This window comes from Gorilla gorilla, chromosome 3 (genome assembly GCF_029281585.2).
Source record: "Gorilla gorilla gorilla isolate KB3781 chromosome 3, NHGRI_mGorGor1-v2.1_pri, whole genome shotgun sequence".
NCBI lineage: Eukaryota > Metazoa > Chordata > Mammalia > Primates > Hominidae > Gorilla > Gorilla gorilla.
In genome coordinates, this window is record NC_073227.2 from 173,817,739 (window position 1) to 173,836,580 (window position 18,842).

At 34.6% G+C, this 18,842-nt stretch overlaps 1 protein-coding gene and 1 pseudogene across 7 annotated transcripts in view; one reads left to right on the forward strand and one right to left on the reverse strand.

Moving 5' to 3' along the window:
* ARFIP1 (ARF interacting protein 1) overlaps nucleotides 1–18,842 on the forward strand; it is a 131,411-nt gene that overhangs the window by 10,416 nt on the left and 102,153 nt on the right. Inside the window, exon 2 of one of the 7 annotated variants that reach the window (XM_055385092.2) lies at nucleotides 1,143–1,259. The exons of the other annotated variants lie outside the window; for them this stretch is intronic. The gene's annotated coding sequence lies outside the window, so the exon portion shown is untranslated. The remainder of the gene's footprint in view (nucleotides 1–1,142; nucleotides 1,260–18,842) is intronic. 7 annotated transcript variants of the gene reach the window in all.
* On the reverse strand, nucleotides 6,416–18,246 carry LOC101153820 (ribosome biogenesis protein NSA2 homolog; annotated as a pseudogene).

Genomic DNA, 18,842 nt, shown 5'->3' on the forward strand with positions numbered 1-18,842 from the left:
CTATAAGAGTTTTTTGTCTATTCTGCCCTTTCAGTCGTTTATTTATATCAGTCTGACTCATGGATATTTATTTTATACTTAAGGGTAAATCCAGTAGTACTTTATTACTTTGTTGCTCTAATTGTTTCAGCTTTGGCCACTGGGAGCTCTTTTAGTTGGTTCCTGTATTCCTTTGACATACTCCTGTCATTGTGAGACTTTTGTTCTTGTTTTGTTTGTTTGTTTGTTTTTGAGCACTTTTAACTTTCTGGTATTACAAAGTGCTCTAGGCTCACCTTGTATATTACCTACCACAGGCCTAGAATCAGCCTTTTCTCCAAGGAGCACTGATTCCTTCTATTGGAGAATAGTGTTAGAAACCAATATCTGGGCACCATGTTTGCTCATTGCTGTTGGAATGTCATTGCTTCTAGGCCCTCCCAGTGGACAGAGTAAGGAAATATATGTGTGTACACTAACTCATGTATATACACATATCTATAAATATTTCTATATGTAACTATATATATGTTAAGCTATATTTTCAGTTTATTTCCTGTGAGCATTTTTCATTAAAAAAATTACCTGTGAATATTGAAGGGGTTTATTTTACATGGTTTTGGGAATTTAGTAACAAAAAGTAGCTCTCCAATTATCCATTGCTAAGGGACAAAAGCAGTTCAGATAATACCAAATAACAGGTAACCTGTTTGATCTTTGAATGAAATCAATTACAACAACAGAGATGACCACCTCTCTTGGTTCTTGGTTGGCTTCACTGCTAATGTTCTGGAACTGAGCCACCTATGAAGAATGAGGCCACAGCATACTGAATAATTTAGAGTTAATTTACAGCTAGTTTTCTTTTCAGAGAGTAATTTAGTTTTGAGACTCTTATCATTTTACTTCTCATTGGTTTCTCTGTAACACAGTCTGAGTGGGGAAATTAAAAAGACTTCTGCAGACAGTCAGTTTTGTTACCTAAGAGTTGGTTATGGTGGTAGAGATAGGCATAGTTGAAAATCTGTTAGGTTAACTTTTAAATTGTTTCTTATTATGCATATAATTCAGAATTAACTGTATTTTGTCAGGGCTTTCTCTATTTTTGAATTATCTAGACTGATGTGTCTATCTTTTTTTTTTTTTTTTTTTTTTTGAGGCAGAGTCTCAATCTGTTGCCCAGGCTGGAGTGTAGTGTCACAGTCTCAGCTCACTGCAACCTCTGCCTCCCGGGTTAAGCGATCCTCCTGCCTCAGCTTCCTGAGTCACTGGGACCACAGGTGCGTGCCACCATGCCTGGCTCATTTTTGTATTTTTTTTTTTATAGAGACGAGGTTTTGCCAGGTTGCCCAGGCTGATCTTGAACTCCTGGGCTTAAGTGATTCACTGGCCTTGGCCTCCCAAAGTGCTGGGATTACAGGCTTGAGCCACCATGCCTGGCCCGATGTGTTTATCTTAATAAGCAACCTGAACTTAATTTATCAATATGTAAAAGAACTTGTAGGTATTTAGCAAAATAGCTTTTACAGATACCAGATAGTTGTTAATATAAAGACAGAAGAATAATGTAAATTATTCTGTATTATCTTCTTTGGTTATTCTATTTATAAAAATAAATGTAATATACTTTGAACATATTGTGTGATAAGCCATTTCCAGTTCTTTTGCATTGGACAGTAAGGAAAATGATTCGTTTTTCTTCTTGTTAGGAGAACTGTCATCATAGAAAACAAAATCATTTTAAATTGTTTTGACTGAAAAGCTTCTATATTTTGCATATTTTCAACTCTGAACATATAGTTTTAAAATGGAGTCATGTATGGTAACTCAATTTTTTATTGTAAACAAGTCAGTTCAACTTGAAAATTAATATTCAGTTACGAAATCAAAACAAGTCTTTTCCAGGTTTTAAGCAATGTCATCTTGGTATAAGCTCTGTTTTCTGAATATAAACCTATTTTCATTGTAATTTCTAAAAATCCAGTAGGTTTCTGGATTTTGTAAAGACGTAAATACAGATATAATTGTGCAAATTTCATAGTATTTTATTTTGAGGTGAGAATTTTGTTATAGTTTATAAAAGATATTTTCCTCTTCAGACCTCAGGGCTATTTTGGGACCTACAAATAAGTATGACCACCAGCTGCTTCAATTCTTGCTATTCTTTAAGTTAAATATAATGTGATATTATTCAACAGAAAGAATATGTTTTTCCTTTTTAACCTCGAACAAATTCTGTATCTGATGTTTAAAAAGTATTTTTAAAAGTTGTGGTAATATAAAAATGTGTGGAAATTGTGGCTGAAGCATTAAAAATAACTTGCAAAATAAATATATTCTAATGGTAAAGAAAAAACTGATCTTACCATTCTGTTCCTGTTTATCCATGAATGAGAAAAGATGGGCATATTCCAGTAGATTTCATCAAAAGTGAAAGAAATAGAGCCACTTAAAAAAATCTTTAGAATAATAACTGATCTCTGGAATATCAAGTCTAAAGAAACTAAGCAAAATCACTTTAAAACAAGCCCAAGTTTTGCTACTTTTTGCTCTCAGTGTTTTCTATTTACCTCCTTTTATTGTCCTTGACTCACCAGTCAGAAGTTCTTGATGCTGTATATCATTATTTATAGTACTTTTCAAACTTTTTTTTTACTAAAGTACCTTTAGAAAGAGTAATAACCCTTCAGACATTTCTTTGAAGACTCATATTTTATCATAAAAATTCAGTAAATTTCTTTGAAGACTTACGTGTGTTGTTTTATTCAAGTGAATTTTGCTTTAGATTCTATATTTATTTTAGTGAAAAATAATGTAAATTCATATTCCAGTATGATGTGCCATGTTTATCTTGTCTGCTATGGTTGTATCTGCCCTCCTGTGTCTTGGGCATACCACTTCAGACCACCTGTTATATGAGTACCTGAATTTGAAAAGCTCCCATTATGATTTATGTTCAACAACACTCCTGCCACAGATCCTTTATCATTAGACTTCTGAATCTTTAAACTCAGTGTTGTCATGGAGACTCTGAAGGGGTTTTAGGGATCCTGGCAAATCTAATACCTCCTGCCCTCTCTTTCCTGGGTGCTAAGAAGACCTTAAATGCATTTAAGAGTGGTAGAGTATAAAACTCTCCCTCACTAAAATTTGGGAAAGGATCTTATAAGGTTTTCCTCTGTATAGATTTGGTGTATTCAGTATGTATATATAAAAATGTGATTTTTATAGTAAAATCAAAGCAGCTACAAAGAGTTGGATGGATTTTAAACTTGAGGTGACAAATTCTAATTAATAATTCACTTTGTAGGTCTTTGGTTCTTACACTCTTTTGTTAGCAAATACCTCTGGCTGATTTACAGTAGAACCCCCAGAGATGACTTAACGACATTTTGGCCTCCAATATAACTGGTCTGTGAGGGCTGAACATCAGTGGTGGTTTTGTAATAGTAATTTATCACTCTGTTTTAAAGACAGCTTTCAAAGATAACTGAATTCATACAAAAATCAGAAAATGTATAACCTAAACAGCACAAATTATATAGGTCATTAACTTCTTAAGTCTTGTTACTCCCATGTATTTTGTTATCAAAGTTATAAACAAGAAGACCTTTAAGAAATAAATATGAAGTGGATCAGAGCACTTAAAGAATGAGCCGAGATAGCACCATCGTACTCCAGCCTGGGCAACAAGAGCGAAACTCCATCTCAAAAAAAAAAAAAAATTATATATATATATATAATATTTAGTACCTATCTCTGTAATTCTCAGAAATTTGATTTATGTTTCTCTATCTGCCTTGAGTTATTTGGTCTTTTCCAGAGCTGAATGATAATGATGTACAGTAGTCTTCCCATAGTCTTGGGGGAGATGTTCCAAGACCCACATACCTGAAACTGTGGATAGTCCCAAACTCCATATGTACTAAGTTTTCTCCTATACATACATACCTATGATAAAGTTTAATTTGTAAATTAGACACAATAAGAGATTAACAACAGTAATAATAAAATAGAACAATTATAACAACATATTTTCTTAGTCTGTTTGAATTGCTATAAAGGAACACCTGAGGCGGAGTAATTTATAAAGAAGAGAGGTTTATTTTCAGACCATGGTTGACAGCTGATAAACTGTGGGAAGCTAAAACATGGATAAGGTGGGGGACCTACTATATTTTCCTCATTGGTGCTGTTTTATACAGGCGGTCAAATGATAACTCCTATTTCACAAGAAAGTAAGACAGCAAAAACGAACTGCCTTAACCTTCCATTTTTCCATGTTACTCTTCACTATCTCTACAGGTTCCTTCTTCCTTTATTCTGGCCTCACTGGAAGAGATTTTCTCCTTTTATTTAAAGGGTAATTCCTCTACCTTTGTTCAGAATTTCTTACTGTTTTTAAAAAACTTTTAATCTAATTTTAGACTTGCGGAAGAGCTGCAAAAATAGTAGAGTTCCCTTACATTCCTCACCCCATTTCCCCTAATGCTAACATCTTACATAACCATAATATAATTATTACAAGTAGGAAATGAACATTGATATAATATTATTGATTAAACTATAGCTCTTATTAGAATGAAACCAAATTTTCAACTACTGTCCGTTTTCAGTCCCAGGGTCCTATATAGGAACCCACATTGAATTTAGCAATTTCTCCATAGTCTCTTAAAGTTTCTGACATTTTGCTTGTCTTTTATGACTATGACACTTTTGAAGAATACTAATCAGTTATTTTTAGAATATCTCGCAGTTTGGGTTTGTCTGATGTTTTCTCATGATTGGACTGAGCCTATGCATTTTTGGCAAGAATACCACAAAAATGATGTTGTGTCTTTCTTAGTGCGTTGTATTGAGGGGTTTATGATATATGTCTTACTACTTATGATTACTTGATCACTTGGTTGAGTGTGTTGTTTTTACACTGTGAAGTTACTATCTTTCCCTTTTTAGTTGGTAAGTATCTTGTTGGAGCTACGTGGAGACTGTGTAAATCCTGTTTCTCCTCAAACTATTGCTCTCTAATTTTAGCATCTCTCAAGTGGATCTTGTCTGCAGTATTTGTGATATTTGCCTGATGTTGATTGTTTCCCACTTTGCTTCCTATGTTAATTTACTTATTGTAGTCTATTGTGAAGAAGAGTTGTCGCTTTTCCTCCATTTACTTATCAGATTGTTTATATCAATATGGACTCATTAATATTTTACTCCTTGTTTTTGATCTAGTACTATCATTTATTTTGTTGCTGTATTCGTTCCAGCATTGGCTGTTATGGGCTCCTTCAGGTTGGCTCCTGTGTTCTTTCAACAAACCCTCATCTGTTTTTGAAGTTTTCTTTATTTTCTGACACCATGTCAGCATGTGGAAATTACTATGGTTCTGAGAGTCAGAATTATTACAAAATATATTGTGTATCCAGAGAAGTGTCACTCCATCCTTAGCCTTGCTACTCTGTTCCCAAGCCCTTTCCCTCTTCTTTCCACCCCTTTCTCACCTGCCCAGGGTAGGTAACCTATCTCTTTAGTTTCTGGTTTATCCTTCCGGTGTTTTTGTTTGTTTTTTTTTTTTTTTGCTTTTTCAGTAGAAATGTGTATTTTCTTATATCCCCCTTCATTCTTACATGAACATAACATACCATAGGTATTTTTTTGCTTTTTTCAGACTTTGCTTTTTTCAGTTAACACTGTGTCCTGGAAATCACTTCATATTATAGAGATTTTCCTCATTCTTTATTTCCCCCCACAGTTGCATAACTTGGATGTACCATAGTTTATTCAGTCACTTTCCTATGTGCCATACTCCTACCATAGAAAGGTAATTGAATATGGCACATCCAAGTTTCCAATATTTTACAATTACAAAGAATGCTAGAGTGTGTATTTGTCCTTGTATATTTGGAGGTATATTCCCAGGGTGGATTCCTTGAAGTGGAATTGCTGGGGCCAAAGTTAAGTGTATATGTCATTTTGTTACATACTACCAACACTCCCTCCAGAATGGTTGTACCAATTTGTATTCCCATCAGCAATGCATGTAAGTGCCTGTTTCCCTTACATCCTCACTAATGGAATGTTTTGTCATATTTTAAAATTTTTGCGAGTCTAATAGATGAGAAATGGTATTTCAGTGTTGTTTTAATTGGCATTTCTCTAATTTTGAGTGAATTTGAGCAATTGTTACTTATTTGAGGGCCCTTGTAATTTTTTTTTTTTTTTTTTTTTTGGTGAATTGACTGTCTTTTTTCCTGTATCTGATTTTTGGTCCTTTTTCCCTTTGTTTTGTTTTTTTCCGCCCCATTTTAATGTTTACAAGTTAACAATCTCTTGATGATTGCAGACCGGTATGGCTGTTTGGTAGTATTCAGAAACATTACAGTAATGGTAGTTTTTTCAGTTGGTGTGTAGTGCTCAATAATTATATATGAAATTGCTGTCAAACCAGTAAGACTGCATTTATGCATCCATCATTTTCAGGATTGTTGATAACCTGGGCATATTTCCCCAGATAACTTTGCCTCCCTGTGTCACAAGGCCCACTTCACTCACATTTACCTCAGTGACAGTCTTTGGTAATAACACCCAAAGTTGTATACAGCGGGAATGAGGGATTCTTCTTTATGCCAAGTATTGGTAGGCAAAAGGTGGCTTTCAGTTCAGGTTGTGTTACATGGACTTTCTTGAAATGCAAGCCCATTGGCCTGATGAATATTTCATATTTAGGTGGTTTTCTTGTAAAGACATCTCTAGCAAAGCAGACTTCAGTAACCATCCTCTTCCATGCCTTCTTCTTTCTCTTTCCTGTTTGAATAACTTAATGCTTCTGTTTCTCCCTGGGCACATACTTTAGGCAGAGGGACTTCCCATTTTCCCTCATTCTCTTTTCGTTTCTGTTTAATCATATTGGAAAGTACTTTAGCTCGAGATTGTCTCTCTGTCCTGCTGATAGGCAGGTACTGCTCCCTGTGGAATCTTTTCGTCATTCTTTTGTTTGGTGTTTCTCTTTTCATGCATCTTGATGGTCTTTTTTATTTGTATTTTCTCAGCATGGCGCTGTTTATGATTAAGCTTAGCCTTCAGACCAATCATTTTCTTTGCCTTCTTTGAACATTCTTGAGCTTCTCGTCTTTCCTTCTTTCTCTTTCTCTCATGGTAATCCAAATGGTATAGCATTTATGGTGTAATTCAATATATTCATTCTGTGGCACGGTGACGGCTGCAGAGCGCCCAGAAGCAGCCCTTGGGGTGCAAAAATGCTCTCCTTTCCCTTTGCTTTTAAGAATTCTTTATATATTAGCCTTTTATGGTGTATGCTGCGAATATTTCATCTTAGTTTGCTTTGCATGTACTATGTGTGTTGTCCAATTAAAAAATTTTATGTAGTCAATATTTTCTTTTATTGTTTCTGGATTCTCCTTTCCCTATACCAACTTTGAGCAGAATTCATCCATTTTTTTCTAGTACTTTCTCTGGTTTCATATTTTATATCTAGATTCCTAATCCATTTGGAGTTTTTTCTGGAGTATGATGTGAGATAGAGATCGAATTTTATATTTTCCAGATGGATACCTAGTTTTCCTGGCACCATTTATTGAAAAGTCCATCTGTACTTTAGTGATTTGAGATGCCACCTTTGTTATTTACTATATTTCTGGGTATATTTGGGTCTAATTCTAGACTTTTAAAATTCCACTGGTCTATTTATGTGCTAGTCCCACACTGCTTTAATTATAGATGTTTTTTGGTGTTGTAGTGTTTGATAGAGGTGGTCTCCTTGTGGTTTTCCTTTTTCAATGATTTCCTACCTATTCTTGCATGTTTGATTTTCCACATCAACTTGAATATCAACTTGCCAAGCTTTACAAAATAGCTTGTTAGTATTTTCATTGTATTGTATCGAATTTATAAAGTAAGGGAGAAATGACATCTTTATAATGTTGTCATCCTGTCTTAGAATGGGGATATCTTTTCTCTTTGCTCAAGTGTTCTTCAGTGTCTTTCAGTGGTGCTGAAATTTTCCTTGTGTAGTTTTTACACATTGTTTAGTTTATTCCTAACTATTTAATCTTTTTATTGCTATTATAAATGGGATTTTCTCTGCCATTATTTTCCCTGATTATTGTTTTTGTATAGGAGAACTTTTTTTGTATGTTAATTATCTTTCTACTTCATTGAATTTTATTTTTGAGTTAATTTTATTATTGATTCTTCAAGGGTTTTTAGGCTACCATTATATCATCTGCAAATAGAGATAGTTTTACTTTCTCCTTACCTATTATTCCTCTGATTGATTTTTCTTAACTAATTGATTTGGCTAATACCGCTGGTATGATGTTGAATAGTAGTAGAAATGGCCGGGCGCGGTGGCTCATGCCTGTAATCCTAGCACTTTGGGAGGCTGAGGCGGGTGGATCACCTGAAGTCAGGAGTTCAAGACCAGCCTGGCCAACATGGCGAAACCCTGTCTCTACAAAAAATTAGCTGGGCATTGTGGCAGGCACCTGTAATTCCAGCTGCTCTGGGTGGTTGGGGCGGGTGCTGAGGCAGGAGAATCGCTTGAACCCGGGAGGCGGAGGTTACAGTGAGCCAAGATCGCGCCACTGCACTCCAGCCTGGGCGACAGAGCGAGACACCATCTCAAAAAACAAGAATAGTAGTAGAAATGGTGGGCATCTTTGCCTTTTTCCTGATCTTAGTGGAAATGCCTCTGTTATTTCTTTATTAAATAATTTAATGGTTGTAGGACTAAAATGTATATATTTTATCATGTTGAGAAATTACGTCCTAATTCTTGTTTCTTTGAGTGTTGGGTTTCGAATGGGTGTTGAATTTTGTCACATACACTCCATCCCAGTGGTATGGAGAAAATTGTATGTTTCCTACCTGCCTTAGATTTATGAATACGGTATGTACTAATAGATTTCCTAATTGAACCAATCCTTTACCTCTAGGATAAATCCCATTTGGCCATGTTGTATTATTTTCTTAATGTACTACATTCTGTTAGCAAACAGTAAAATCGTTCCCTCCAGTGTATTTCTAGAGTAAAAATTTGTTTCTTTGCATTATTGTAGCTAAAATGGTGTCTGGTACTTATTTGTGTGTATATTTATCTCTGTGATTAGATTCAGAGTGCTTTTAGAGCTGGAACTAGAGTTTACTTTTTATTACCCTTAGTGCCTAGCAGAATTCTTCATATGTAGTTGGTATTATCTAAATTTTACTGAGCAAAAATAGAAGCAGAAATAGCACATTAAACTTTTCTTGAATGAAATTTGAGTATAATGTTTCACTTAGCAAACAGTCACATCAGTCCTAAAGAGCACTACCACCACATGAAGATCAGGGAGATTTGAGTTCTGGTCTGGAGCTTTGTTTTACATAGGTCACAAAAACTAACATTTTGGCATCAGACATCACAGTTTTTTCATCTGTCAAATCAGTTGACGCTCTGATCTTTTAAAATCTGTTTCATATCTAAATGATCTTATGAAATTAATTTTTACTTATTGCAGTGTGCATTTTTACATTTTGCCAAATAATTTTTCTGAATTTTTATTTGTCTTTAGAATGGTTTGCCTGTTGTAATGAATAGATATACATATGATTATGGATAATTTTGAAAAGCAAATTCTGAATACAAATAAATTAGTTATTATTTTCCCCATTTTTTAGTTGAACAAATTTAACCTTCAGAGAAATGGCGACTGATTTAGAGGAATTGGTAAGGCTGGAGCACAATATGGGGTTTTCTGTCTCCAGTTACAGTGTTTCTGTGCCAATCTGCCATCCGTTTATGTGACACAGTACTAGGCACAGTGTTTCTTCAACTAAGCCAAGCTACTGTGATTCAGTGTGATAAGTTTTAATGTAGGATTTAGAGCTGGATTATTTATGTTTAGTCCAAAAATCAAAGACGAATTCTTTGCACAATATGTATTCCTTGCGGGGGATTCAGGGTTCCTTGTGATTTAAAATAGCTTGAGTGTTTCACATTTGGCAAAGCAGTGTTGTAGTTACAGGTAATCCTGAGAAGCTAGAGAATTATGTGTACGGTACGTATCTTAGTTCATAGATTTGATTTTTTAGGATCAGATCTCTGAATCTGTCCTGTTGAGAGATGATCAGAGGAAGATTGTGCATGTGTGTTCTAGGAAAGATTGACAGCCTAGCCAATGATGGGATTCATAAAAATAAATGAAAGTATTCTGTTTGTGGTTTACCATTGTGAGTTTTGTCTTTGTAATTGTCACTCTGATAGATGCTAAACTAGAAATTTCCTGCTCAATAGAGAGTTAAGTCTGGATGACAGTGATCTGAAGGAAACTACTGCCAAGCAATTGATTGTTCATACTTGTCTGGAAATTAACATTGAAATCCATGTTATGCATTCCTTGTGTTTTTAGCTATACCCAAATATGCAGCATTCATGGGGAACATTCTTATTAAATTTAAAAAAAGAACAGGTACGTGAGTATAAGCTGAATTTATCCTCCAATTTAAAAGCATTATATGAGTTTACAGTTAACGAAAGTACAGTTTAGGAATATTTTATGACTTTAAAATTCCCTACTCATTAGTATTCTACTAATTTAATCCTGCATGTTTAAAACTTATGGGTCAGATTTGTTACCAGAAGAACAGTAGCCTAATAGGCAACATTCATTGAGGGCCTATTAAGTGTCAGGCATTGTACTAGGTTTTAAATATATCATCTCGCTTAATGCTACAATAACCCTGTTGATGTTTTTCTCCCATTTTATAGATTAGGCAACTAAAACTTGGAAAGGTCAACATAGCTTTTAAGGAGCAGAGCTATGATTTGAGCCTCAATGAAAGAAAAGATGAGTAAATTTAGGAAACTGTATAGAAAAAAAACTATGTAAAAGTAGAAGCAAGAAATTGGGGAAACAAGCAAATTAGGTATATTTTTATAACAGTGACAACAAAAAAAGCAAAGAAATTGCATTAGATATTTATTAGTTTATCCTGAGATTGTAGTCTTAATTCTTCTTTTCTGTCTGTCCTTCAATATAGTAACACTAGAACATATACCTATTTCTAATATTTAAGGAAAATATACAGATATTTGCACTCTTCTTTTGTGTAACTCAGACATCTAAAAAGTGAAATGAGTACAGATCCTGCATCCAAGGTCGTATTGTTTAATAGAGGAAATTTAAATGAAATAAAATGCAGAATAATAATTCCTTTAGCGTGGTACAAGTCAAGGATTGTGGCAGTTCAGAGGAGTAGCAGCCAGGAATATCAGTGAAGGTGCCATTTATTCTGAAGTCTTATAGCGTGGATACAATTTGAACTACTTGAACAAAAGCACAGATAAAGAACATTGAGAAATACGTATGGAGAAGAGTAAGTTTGATTTCATAGGGTATCTGAAGAAACATGATTGGTAGAAAGAAAACAGGTCAGACCATAGGAAGGATTATGAGTGTCAAGCTGAGGAGTCAGCTTTTACATTGTAGACACATCGGGGAGGGAGACAGACCATGTTAAAGATATACGTAAGTTATTTTATAATGTAATGTAAACTAGTGTTTACTGCTGTAAAGCATAAGGGGCTAAAGTGATGAAGAGTGCTAATTGACATAGATTGGTCAATGGTAGCCCTTCTGAGGAGTTGATGTTTGAGCAGAAACCTAAATGAGGTGAGGAAGAGAATCATGTGAAAATCCAGGAGTAAGAACTTTCCAGACACAGCAAAGAGCAAGAGCAAAAATATTAGTAAGATTGGTGTGTTTGAGAAACAGTGGAGAGGGCTCTGTGGGTAGAACTGCCTGTCAGGAAAGATGGAAAGGAATGTGGTTCAAGATGTAGCTAGGAGCTAGGATGGCTTTCCCTAGAGTAAATGAATTTCTGTATCATCTGTGTTCAGTAATTATCCGGATTTCACCATATTTGCCTTATTCATTCATTTATAATAATGGGTTTGAGAATTACCTTCCTACTGAGGCCATGAAATTGCCAAGATAGATAGAAGAAAGAAAGAAACACAAGGCTGCAGACAGTAACATTTGTAATCATATTTCAAATCTGTCTTGATTGTGGTCTGTTTTAGAAAAGTACACTTAGGGTACCCATAGTGACAAAGTTACAAAGAGTAGCTGTGCTGGTAAATACTAGTATTATTGGAACTACTTCAACATTTGTTCTGTTAGTCTTGAGCTGAAATCAGTGTGCTATAATTTTACATTTGATTTTCACAACAGCTGTGTTATATATAGGTGAGGTTAAAAATCTCATTTTATAAATGAGGAAACAAAGTTATACAAGTAAAGTGAGATGCAAAGGACAAAAAGAGACAGAGCTGGACCTTAAGTCCATGTCTCTGAATATGTTGGTTAGTTCTGCAATTTCATTAAGTAGGCTTATTCACCTAATAGTTTTGAACCATGTTGAATTACCACATTGTAATAAATACATTAACCACTTTTCAAAGGCCATATTTTTACTAATACAGAAGGAAATTCCAAAAACTATTTGAATTATGAATTTAATAGAATTACTTTCTTTTTTCGTAGGCAAAAATCTGAATAATTTCATCTGACACAGAAGGCATTTGTGTTTTTTGGTATTGGAACAAAATATGGTCTCTCTTGAGATGCATAATTAGTCCACTAAGCACTGCAGCCTTCATTGTCTGAAGCCATAACTAAAACAGTTAGGATTGAATTAGCTTTGTGTCTTTCTTTTCTTCTTTCACTTTCTTTACTTTTCCTCATTGCTTTGCCTGGAATTGACTGAACTTAAGAATTTGATCCTTTAAATAGGAAGAAAATATAACTACTTGATAACAGAACAAAATAGCTACTTGACATATGTAGTTAATAACCTGAACATTGGAAATATTTCACAGTACTTTTTATTGCATTTTCAAATAACTTTAAAAAAATAGTAGATTTAAGAAACAGCTAGAAATACTTTATTATACCACTTTGTTTTTGTTTGCTCAGTGGTAAACTGGATTAAAGAGCAATGTAAATGTGTTTTAGAAAATATAATGTCTTATGCAGTTCCACAAATCTAACCAAGGCTAAGGCAAGTTCTTTTAGATCCTTTCTAGAAAGTTTCTACATTGGTTCTAAGCATTTTAGAAATTACGTTTTACTATGAATAATGTAATGAATAGCAGGAAACTTATTTCTGGTGTGCCTTTCTTTTGCATTATTAAGGTAGTGTTTTAGTCTTTGGATGACTCTTATTTTCCATATGGTATTAGCCTATAAATGCTAAATTGTCAAATGTAAAGCCATTTATGTTAGTGTCAAAGTGTATTTTCAGGATTTGAAAAATGTAAGTAGCATGAGAAAAAAAGTACATTGACTTTTAAATTTTAGCCCTGTCTTGGGCAGCTACAGAAAAGGCTATAGACTAGGGGTTGAATTGTCAGGGAGGAGAATTACTGTGTATCCTCAGGGTAAAGATGAAGTTAGTGGAGATTTGTCCACTGTCCAGATTGGCCAGTATGAAGAAAGGAGGGGGAGACTATGGTATGAGAAGCAGCTAGAGAAGTAGGTAGAGGTCAGACTGTAAGCAGTTTTATGAGCCACGTTATCGCGATTGTAGTACTGAGAAAGTTTGCTGGAGTGCTCTTTGGTCCACCAAAGGACAGGAGGGAAGCCATTCTCCCCCAGTGCAGTTGAAATGGGTTACATTTATGACATTGAGTGAAAAGACCCATAGGGCCTGCCAATCTAAGAGGCAATTTATAGCATCAGGCAATTTACAGAATTTCTCACCCTTGACACGATTGACATATTTGGGTAATTTTTTATTTTGGGGAATTGTCTTAAACAGCATTGTACAATGTTTTCCAGCATCTCTGGCCTCTGCCTTCAAAATGCCAGGAGGACACCATTCCCAGCTATAACAACCAGACATTGCTAAATGGTGGGTGGTGGGGAGGTGGTGTCAAAATCCACCCCCAACATCCCCAGTTTGAAAACCACTGAGCTGTCATGATCAATGATAACATGTGCATATTTTTGGGCGGTTGATGCCATTTTCAACAACAGGCTTGTTATCCTGGAACTCCTAATTTCCAGGTGTCCTAGTTTAATTCTGCAACTGCCAACTGCTAGGAGTAGGAGGTTCCTGGATGCAGCTGTCTCTAAGGCTCTGGGATTAGCAGAAGACAGCCCTAATGATATAAATGGAAGTTAATGCATCAGTCTGCAGTTGTTGGAAGTGAAGGGTCAGAGTAAATTAAGATGGGTGCTGCTCTTAACTGCTCATGATAATATGGAGATAAAAGAAACAACAGTACAAGTTGTCAACATCAAGAAAGCAGTGTGTTTGATTCATATAAATGTCTGAATGTGTATATATATATAATATGTATTATACATATATTTTATATATATAATATGTATTATACATATATTTTATATATAATATAACATGTATTATATATATATTTTATATATAATATAACATGTATTATATATATTTTATATATATAACATGCATTATATATATTTTATATATATAATATAACATGTATTATATATTATATATATAATATAACATGTATTATATATTTTATATATAATATATTATTTATATGTAATATATAATATAACATGTATTATATATTTTATATATATAATATATGATATATATAATATATTATATATAATATATTATATATTATATATATAATATATTATATATGATATATCATATATAATATATAATATATCATATATATAATATATAATATATTATATCATATATATAATATATATTATATTATATCATATATATAATATATATTATATATTATAATATATAATATATAATATAATATATTATATATATGATATAATATAATATATAATATAATATATATATTATATATATAATATATAATATATATATAATATTATATATTATATATATTATATAATATATATAGTTGGGAGGGCCTGTTCATGTATTTCAGTCACTCTAGGAGAGGCAGTGTAATATAAAGATTAAAAACTCAAACCAGGTTGCCAGGTTTGAATCCCCAGGTCATCACTTGCTAGCTGTGTATCATTAAGCAAATTTCCTAATCTTTCTGTTTTCTTACGTGTGAAGAGTATTGGTGTGAAATAGGAATAATAATGGTACCTAGATCAGAGATTTGTTGTGAGGTTAAATGAGATAATGCGCATAAAGTGAGTAGAATTAAATCAGTTAATATGTAAAATTAATGTGAAAAACATAAGATAGTTCCTGATATATGGTGAGTACTCATTAAATGCTAGCTCTTATTGTTGTAGAGCTTCATTTGCAAGTGGATACATTATTTAAATTAGTTAATTTCCTTAACCTTTTTAGGCTGCAGTCTCCTCATCTGTAAGATTGGGAAAATCATATTTACTTCACCAGGGTAGTTGTGAAGGCTGAATGAAATGATTTATGTAATGTGCTTAGGACAGTGGCTGGCATGTAGTAAACTCTCAATAAAGGCCAGATTTTTAGTGATTAGTGTTAGGATTAGAGTAGGGAACTATGAAGGTATCAAACAAATTTTATAGCATTCTGACATTCTAAAAACTTGCTAGACCATTTCAGAGTTATCACCTGATATTCAAAAGCATTCATAAAGATATTGGAAGACCATATTCCATTTATCCACTTCCTGATTGTAAATCTGATGTCAAGGTCTTATGTTGTAAGCAAATGAAACCAGTTCCAGCTTATTTACTTAGAAAAGGGATTTATCAAGAGGCTATGAGGTAGTGTATAGAATTGCCTGGAGCATTGGAAAACCAGAATCCAGGCCCACATATCTAGGAATATTGATCCAAATCATGGTTGAGCATTGGTCCAATGACGGCACCATTGCTTAACACTGGATTTGGCAGTTTGCACTGCCAATACCTGTAGCTCTGGTGACTGGATGCTGCCACTATGGTCACTTCTGACCTGGAAATTTGATCTTGGTGATTATTTTTGCCCCCTAGTGAGTTCTTTGATATCTTTCTTCATAACCCTAGTTTCTGATTCTAAGTCTGGGGCAAGTGGGCTTTCATTTGGCAGAGCCTAGATCATGATGGCAGTGCCCTAGAGCTTGGGAAAGAATAGCATTAATGTAACTGAATATAGCACTCATATGTCAAGCGCTCTTCTAAATACTTTATGTTTTTATTTTGTGCCACAACAATGCTATGAGGTAGGTACCATTATCATCTTACAGATGAAGGAAGAGAGCTTTAGGAATTTGCCTAAGGTTCACAGCTAGTGGAGGAGCCATGAATTGAACACAAACAATGTGGCTTCAGATATTTGCTTGAATGTCTGGTATTTTGAGCTTTTATGTAATACAAGGCGGGCTCTGCTCTTTCCCAAGCCTCCCAATGTGGAGGCTTTCCCCAACTTTGGTTGGGGCCTGGGGCTGGGCAGCCAAAAATAAGGAAATATACATCATACTTGGCTAAAGTCTTACTTGGCAAACCAGTTATGCCTGTATTGCTATTTTAAAAGATCTAAAATGAGGAACAGAGGAATTTTTTTTCTTCGTGATTGCATTTTATGTTCTGCCACTCTTCAGATATTTGCCTTTCTTTAGATATTCTCTTTGAGGCAGTACTTCTAATTTTCAGACTCTGGATCAAACACAGGGAAAATAGGTTTGTAAATGACACTTAGAACTATGCAGTCATTTTTCTAGTGAGAGAGTATTAGTGTAATTTATTTTTTGTGGGCAGGACACATTTTGGAAAATGACAAACTTCTTTTGCTGCTGGGTTGTGGAGCTGATTAGTTCCTCTTTGTAGGTGGGCACTGTGATCAGGGTCACACACACCTCCCGCCACCACACTGGTATGGTATGGTTGCTCTCTGGGTGGATTGGGGGCCTGCAGGAAAAATAGGTCCTCTGCCATTAGAGATGATAAAATGTAATTTTTACCTTTTTTTCAAAATCAACAGTTTATTGAGGTAAAATTTACATATAAGTGTACTCATTTAAAATGTGCAGTCTAATGAGTTTTGACACATATATAAACTTGGAAAACCACAGTCATAATCAAGATACAGAATCTTTCCATCACCATACAGTTAGTTTCTTGTGTCCCTTTGCAGTCAGTTCTTCCCTACATTACTTGTCTCCCAGGCAACCACTGATCTGTCATAACAAATTAGTTTTGTATGTTCTAGAATTCTATACAACTGGAATCATAATAGTATGTATTCTTTTTGTGCCTGACTTTTTTTTTTAGCTCAACATAAGTTTTTTTTTTCTTTTTCTTTCTTTTTTTTTTTTAGAGACAGGTCTCACTCTGACACCCATGCTGGAATGCAGCGGCAGAATCGTAGCTCACTGTAACCTTGAACTCTCAGGCTCAAGTAGTCCTCCCACCTCAACTTGCTGAGTAGCTAGGACTAACAGGCATGTACCACCACAGCAGGCTAATAAAAAAAATTTTTTTTAGAGAGCATCTCGCTATGTTGCCCAGTTTGGTGTCAAACCCATGTTTCGAAATTAATCAAGAGTTGTTGCATGCATCAGTAGTTCATTCCTTTTGTATTGCTGAGGAATATTTCATTGTATGGATATACCACAATTTGTTTATTCATTAACCTAGTGATGGACTTTTTTTTTTTTTTTTTTTCCTAGTTTTGGGTTCTTATAAGTAAAGCTGCTAGGAGTACATGTCTACAAGTAAGGACATTTATTTTAATTTCTTTTTGGTGAATGTTTTTGTATAGAATGGCTAAGTCATATAGTCAAGTATATATTTACCTTTACAAAGAATTGCTAAACAGTTGTCCAAAGTGAAGTACTTTTTGCATTTCCTGCATTCATGTATGCAAGTTCCAGTTGCCCTTCACTCACATTTGGTATTATAGTCATCTTTACTTGAGCCGTTATAGTGGTTATGTAGTGGCATCTTATTGTGGTTTTAATTTGCATTTCCTTGATGACTAATGATGTTGAGATCTTTTAATGTACTTACTCGCCATTCCTGTACTTTCATTTGTGAAGTGTTCTGTTACGTTTTGGCCATTTTTCATTTGTGTTTTCTTACTATTGAATTGCAAGAGTTATTTATAGGTCTTTGCTGTCAGTCATTTGTCACATATAGATATTGTAACTGATTTTCTCCTAGTCTGTGGTTCACCTTTTTGTTTTTTTTTTTTTGATGGTGTCTTTTGAAAAGACGTTTTTAATTTTAATGAGGTCCAGATTATCAGTATTTTTCTTTTCTTGTTTTTGCTTTTTGTGTCTAAGAAATTTTGCTTACCCACGGTCATGACTCCGTACTGTTCCACCCCAAGATAACCACTGTTCTGCCTATATCATCAACACTTACTGGTTTTCTTTTTGAATTGGATCATGTAATATGTACTCTTTGGTTCTGGTCTCATTTGCTGAACATTATGTCTGTGAAGTTTTTTCCATTTTTTTTTTTTTTAAGACAGAGTTTCGCTGTTGTTGCCCAGGCTGGAGTGCAGTGGTGCGATCTTGGCTCACTGCAGCCTCCGCCTCCCAGGTTCAAGTGATTCTCCTGCCTCAGCCTCCCAAGTAAATGGGATTACAGGCATGCGCCACCATGCCCGGCTATTTTTGTATTTTTAGTGGAGACGGGGTTTCTCCGTGTTGGTCAGGCTGGTCTTGAACTCCCGACCTCAGGTGATCTTCCCACCTTGGCCTCCCAAAGTGCTGGGATTACAGGTGTGAGCCACCACGCCTGGCCTCCATTTTTTTTTTTTTTTTTGTAGCAGTAGTTTGTTGTGTTTTATTGCTGTGTGGTAGTTCATTGTATGACTCCACCACAGTTTATTTGATAGACATTTGGATTGTTTCCAGGTTTTGGCCATTATAGGTAAAGCTGCTATGAATATTCTTG